General features: G+C 33.6%; 1 long non-coding RNA gene across 1 annotated transcript; it reads right to left on the bottom strand.

The window, feature by feature from the left end:
- Positions 1 to 2,858: 2,858 nt before the first annotated feature.
- LOC116015175 lies at positions 2,859 to 4,009 on the bottom strand. Its single transcript, XR_004097561.1, has 3 exons — positions 3,890 to 4,009; positions 3,699 to 3,787; positions 2,859 to 2,974 (listed from the first exon to the last, which is right to left on the bottom strand). It is a non-coding gene; the product is annotated as an uncharacterized LOC116015175 (long non-coding RNA).
- Positions 4,010 to 6,876: the final 2,867 nt, after the last annotated feature.

The following is a 6,876-nucleotide window of genomic DNA, read 5'->3' as shown; positions in this document are numbered from 1 at the left end:
ATTTCAAAGAAGATTGTTCCCGTTGATGCTATTAAATGCAATGATTATTAATGAAAGTCAAGATCAAACGTTATCACATGTGAATTTGCTACTAAAGAAATCGGTGTTTATAGTTTAAACTCTAAAAAATATAAGTTTTAAAAATTTTCGAATTTTAAATTTTAATTTAATAAAAACAATATTAATTACCATATATAACTTAATAATAATATTACTAATATTTAGTCCGTGCATTGCACGGGTACATGGCCAGTTGTACGTCGCTACATCTCGAATTAACAATCGAAATGGTCTTTAAATAGTGATTGCCAACGACTCAAGTACGACTTCTACATCAACCACTAACGTTGTATATCATCAAGTTTTCAATGTAAGTTGTATTTGAATATTTATTGTTTACCATTTGCATGTTTATTTTTTATTTGTTCCATTTGTAATTTAAATATAATTTTTAATTTTTTTATCTTATGTTTTCTGAATATAATAATTTAAATTATTATTATTGCATACAATTGGACAATAAATTTAACAATTTTTATCCCGTGCATCGCACGGGCACTATAGTAGTATATCATTAAAAACTTTTAAATAACAACTATATATATATATTGATATTTTTATTTTAATTTATAAAATTAACATACAATTATATTAAATCACTATATTATATTCATTTTCAATATAATATTAGTTCATTTTTAAAATGTTGTACATTGATTTTTTACAATATTGTACTATTGCAATATATAATCAAAATTAACATGGACTTACACCTTGCAATTAAACCTTGATGGCAGGCAGTAACAATTTCCGGCACTGCAGATTGTATTGTGGCAGCAAAGCATTATTTTATTTTGGTTTGGTGAAAAAGTGTTGTCAAGATCAGACGGTACCGCGATGGACAGCGTTATAGTACGGTGCTATCTGGAGGAAAAACGACAATACTTTGCCTAATTGAGGAGCTGGGCCAAATTGCATGTAATGCCAATTTTCTTCGTTCCATGTGGAGCCTTCACATGTGCGCAAGCAAGAAGATCGAAGAAAACAAAATGGCCTGGGAGGAATAAAGTGAAAGAAATAAAAATGGTGGTGTTTGAGTGTGTATGTATCACACTCTCACAAGAAAGAAATTAAAGAAACAAAGTGGAGGAAAGTGGAGAATCTTGACATTATTGGTTTTTACTCTCACGTGAACTAACACTCATTCTTTGTCCTTAATTACAATTATTTTCTTTTCTCTTTTCTGGATGCATGGTTTTTACTGTCACGTGAACTAACACAACATTATTACAAATTAAAGTACATGGGATTCCAAGTATAAGCCAACACAATAAATGTCACACTATTATGACATACCGAAGGTGAAATCTGCAAGGAACAATGCACTGCATGAATCAAATTATATCGGAGATTTTGACCTATGAATATTATGTGATAATTTTTTTTCAATTTGCTCCCTTATGATTTATAGTTATGTGAATCATCATGAAAGAAATTTTCACATATTTGCTATATGCCATATGATTTATCCCATATATTTTATAAATGAAAGTTATTTTGATATACTTATCAAATCATGGGATAAATATAGATAATTATGTGCATGCTATTTTCAAATATCATGAGAAAATGGGATGAGAGTCATGGTGTTCATGTGATGTATGACATAATTATTTTTGAAAGCTATATGTTTAAAAGAAGCAAATGAATGCATCACATCACTTTTGATTGGATCCAGGAAAAATAAAAAATATGTATGTGTTGAGGATAGTGAAACCATACACATGTGCAAATAATTTTGCACCTTGAATAAGAAATTTGTTATTTACTACAATATTTGGTAGTACAAAATGATTAAGGGCTCTAGTAGAGCCGATCAATATATATATTGTTGCCTGGATGAACAAAAATCTAATATAACCTATACCCAGAAGGTAAACTAAGAGCACTAATTTTTATTTGTAACCCCTTGCCACAAGTCTTAAATCGATTATGAATATTTGATCCAACGTCCCTAAATCAATCCCTGAAGGATTACTATGATCAATAAAGTCATAATCTTCTATTGACTAATTGCTACCCATCTCGCTGTCCTCGACAACTTGAGGCAGCCTTTCCCCGCTGCCGCACAAAATTCCTAGGCTCACCCCACTCTACGAGTCCATCCTACAAGCTCCTCTTCCAAACATTCTCCTAAGACTAATCCTCTTCCTTCCCACTTCAGAACCTTTTACTACACACAAACGTTAGTTGGATCAATTACGGACCTCAAAGCTACGCCACCTTCAAACAGAGATACATAGTGAGCTCCAAGTACTGGGGCGGCGCCCAATCCAACTCCCCTATTTTCGCCTGGCTGGGCGCTGAATCTCCCATCAACTTTGATCCTGGTAGCGTCTGATTTCTCACTGATAATGCCCCCGTTTTAAGGCTCTTATTGTCCACACATTCATCTTTCAATTATTACCTCTATGTAGACAAGAAGAGCCTTAAAACGAGGGGCATTATCAGTGAGAAATCCGATGCTATGAGGATCAAAGTTGATGGAGATTCAGCGCCCAGCCAGGCGAAGATAGGGGAGTTGGATTGGGCGCCACCCCAGTACTTGGAGCTCACTATGTATCTCTGTTTGAAGGTGACATAGCTTTGAGGTCCGTAATTGAAGTGATCCAACTAACTTTTGTGTGTAGTAAAAGGTTCTGAAGTGGGAAGGAAGAGGATTAGTCTTAGGAGAATGTTTGGAAGAGGAGCTTGTAGGATGGACTCGTAGAGTGGGGTGAGCCTACGAATTTTGTGCGGCGGCGGGGAAAGGCCGCCTCAGGTTGTCGAGGACAGCACGCAAGAGGGGTAGAAGAGGGAGCAGCCATTGAATTGCAGAGGTAAAGAGCTTCATGGCGGGGAAGATGATGTTTTATTTGACCTTTAAAATTCTGCAATTGGAATACCTTCAATGAAAATTCTGCAATTCGAAAACCTGCAATGAGAAACAGATAAAAGCTATAGTCTGTGTCATAAAATATATTTCTCTGTAACTGGTGATGTGTTTGTGCCAATGGAAATGCTCCATTCTTATTGTGGGATCTTGAATGTTTTGAGTTGTTAGGCATTAAAACTGTTGAGCTAAAGGGAATCCAACTTAAGGTTAGTCCACAAACCAAAATTATTAAATTTTCTACAATAATGGACTTCTGACCTCTTTGTAATGGTTTATGTGATTAAAGTAATACCTAAGGAGATTAAGTCTTTGTTAGGCCTTGGATTGTTATTTAACATTGCTGTTCGGAAGGAACGGTCAGAAAACCTACACAATGCATATCTCCTCATGCAGATTAAGAATGACACATCACTGTTGAACTGCTGGAAGATGATTGGCAAGATGATGAGTGACATTTTATTCTTCTTTCTTTCTTTGTCATCTACCTTATTTGTAATTTGGTTTCCTAATTTATTGTATTTCAATTCGAAGTGCTTTTTCCAGGTGATTTAAGGTTAAAACCCTCGTTTGGGGATTTATGGAACTGTCAGTGATGCAATAAAGAGATGTCTAATGGTTGAGTTCTCCTCAACACAAAGCTCAAAGAAGATCAATCTGCTTGAAGTCTAATGTTTTTTGACAAAGCTGTCATTACACACACAAATATTATAGCACTCAAGTTACAAACTAATGAGTATACAACCTAATAGAACAATTATCATACCTGCTTTGGCCTCTGTCAGAGTATGGCAGTGCTATACTCTTCCTTAAAAAATTCATTCTAACATAGATTGCATATCCCTGTGCATATTCCTGTACGTGAGCACATAAATAGATTAATTATATATTGTAATCATTTATAACATTATTAATTATTAATATTCAGTATATATTGTTCATGTTTTTTTTTCTTACATGATTAGCAGATACATTCTTTTATTTCAAAGACTGTCCAACTCTCCCTTAGTGGCGTTATTATTTACCCCAAATCAATTACAACCACATCAATGGAATCAATGTCAGCTTTTACCTGCTATAAAAATTAAACATTCTTTAATAGACTGAGTTTAAGTAACATAAGTTGTTTTAATACTACAAGGTGACAAACACATACTCAGGTTAATCTTTGTAAAACAAGATTAAACCGAATCAACCACATACCTTGATCCTTGATCCTCCTTATATAAAGACGTTGATCCCGATGGATCAGTTAATTTAAGACAAACTACTGTAGATGGCCAACCAACTTTCCTGCATCAAAATTATTTAAAATACATAGATAAAGTGCTATTTCTAAAAAAAAAAAAAAAAAAGGTAGGTTGTTCGAATTCCAAACATCACATGTAAAAAGCCACAGTTATAGGTTAGTTAGGTTGGGGAGACTGACATTGTTCTAGAGAAAAATGGAGACAAAGCGTTTATGTAAGAGAAAGAGAACGGGAATTGGGGAAATGGGTTTGGACAAATTAGGATAGTCTAAAACATCTATGGTTACATTTATTTTTTATTTTATTTTTATTATTTTATGTAGAATGTAGAATAATTTACCAAAAAAAAAATTAGCTATGTAGAATTAATCTTACTATATAATATAATTTCAGTGAAACTATTATTGTTTCAAATCTTGTAACCTGTTGGATAATAACGGTTGCTGGGATGAGGAGCTGTTAAGGAATATTTTTGTTGAGCATGACGTGGTTCGGATTCTTCGAACCCCAACTTCACCCCAATATGCGGATTCATGGTTCTGGAAAGGGGACCTCAAAGGTGCTTACACTGTCAAACATGGCTATCACCTTCTTACCCGGCATCACTTGGCGCAAGATTCTGTTCTGGAATTTACAGAATGGAAAAAATTATGGAACCTCCCAGTGCCGCCTAATATTAAGAATTTCCTTTGGCGAATATTTTGCATGTTCTTGACGTTTTGCAGTCGAAGGGGGTTGTTATAGGAGGTGCTTACCGGAATCATTCTCTTCCAACGGACTTTAAAAACATCCTCTTAAATTATTTAAAAAAAAAATCAATTTCCCTTTGTGGCTCCAACATCTCCTTCTAGGTACCACTTAAAGCATTTGCCACTTCAGTCATTCACATGACCTTTGGCATATTCTCAATAACTCACTGAGCCCTCAATCACGTACAATGCCCCATCAAATGTATTGTGTGATATGTGATAATGTGATTTGTATAGTACGTTAGGGATTTATAATAGTTCATCATGAGTTATTTATGTACGTAATTAAACTCAAATAAAATGTTTATGAAAAAAAAAAAAAAGTCCATGAGTCCATCCAACGTTGTTAAAATATTTAATTTCTTGGTTTAATGTTTATTACATTAAAAATGTGGTGTATTATGGATTTCGAATTATACTATTCTCTCAACCCTTTTTAGTGTTTATATTTGTCTTTTTTTTTTTCGAAACAAACAAAGGAAATGCATTAAGAAATAAATAAGTGCAAAATACATGCGAGTGAGTAGTCTCTCACAAGTCACAACCCAAGGACGTACAGATGAGGAGCCAGTTGTCCAAGTTAGAACGTGAGCAATCTGATTCGTTAACTTCTTGACATGACAAAAAGCAGGACCGGCCTTGAGCAAGTCTGCCAAAAGCCTTTACATATAGGCCCCCAATTTTTGGGGCCCATATTAAAAAAAAATTAGTATATATAGTGATATACATTGCGTAATCAACACAAATTCAGTTTCTCGAACCCTCAACCCTATTAATTTTCGAAATTCGAACCCTATTAATTATCCTTAGTCCTTAATTAACGCAATTCCGGAAACGGCAAGCCTAATGGAGTAATGGTGATTTGGCGTTTTGTGGCATCAAAGTCATCGAACAGCACTACACACCTAAAGTCTAAAGATTCCAATTCATTAGTTCAAGTTTCAAGGTTATTCGTTTTCAAAAAAAAGTTTCAAAGGTTATTCCTTTTTTTTTTTTTTTTTCATTTGAAAGAAAGCAAATTATTCATTCAAGATTATTTCTTATTATGTGTTTGATCAACACCAAAATTTATATACTTGATATCATTTGTTGATTTTAATCTTAGTTTCTAAATAAATTATTATTTTTTCTTTAGATTTTATAATTATATCTTCTAAAAAATATTCATCCGGGTTTGAGAAGCGTAAAAAGAAAAGAAGAATGGAAGAATTGAACAACTAACTCAATCTCAAAAGGGAGCTCTTGAAAAATTCATTACAAAAAAACTCAAATAGATGAGCAAAAAGATTATGCCAAGGAAAAATTGTTAGATGCTAATCTTTATACAGAAGATCAAGATGATGGTGAGATTGGGGAAAATTTAAATGATAGTGTGATGATATGTATCACTGTGACAATGAAAATAAAAAGAATGTTGATAGTTGTTTAGATGATGTTGGTCACAGTGATAAGTCAAATAATTCGCTTTTATTTGACATATATAATCCAAGAAATTGGGATGCCCTTGATTTTAAATTAATAGATATTCTTGTGAAAGATAGTCCTAAAAGAGATTTATCAATAAAAAAAAAAGGTCCTAAAGATAAATTCTCTAGAAGATTTTCATCAGCATTTTACACAAGAGATTTGCCAAATGGAGAGAAATGTGATCGAGATTGACTTGTATATTCAAAAGAACTTCACAAGGTGTTTTGTTTTTGTTGCAAGATTTTTTTAAAAAAAAAAGTATAGGAAAAGCAGTTTTGGTCAATGAAGATTTTAGGGATTGGACACATCTTGGTGTTAGACTTCGCAAATTATACTGTGGACCATGGTCCACAATGCATTGTGGACCATAATCATGGCTGATACTGCAGTTGTATTGAACGAATAGTGCAGTTGTGTTGAAAAGATACTGCAGTGCAGTTGTGTTGAAAGAAAACTGCAGTTCGCGGAATAGAGACTG

The sequence above is a fragment of the Ipomoea triloba genome, chromosome 4 (genome assembly GCF_003576645.1).
Source record: "Ipomoea triloba cultivar NCNSP0323 chromosome 4, ASM357664v1".
NCBI lineage: Eukaryota > Viridiplantae > Streptophyta > Magnoliopsida > Solanales > Convolvulaceae > Ipomoea > Ipomoea triloba.
The sequence above is the reverse complement of the archived record's forward strand: the minus strand, read 5'-3'. Positions and strand labels throughout refer to the sequence as shown.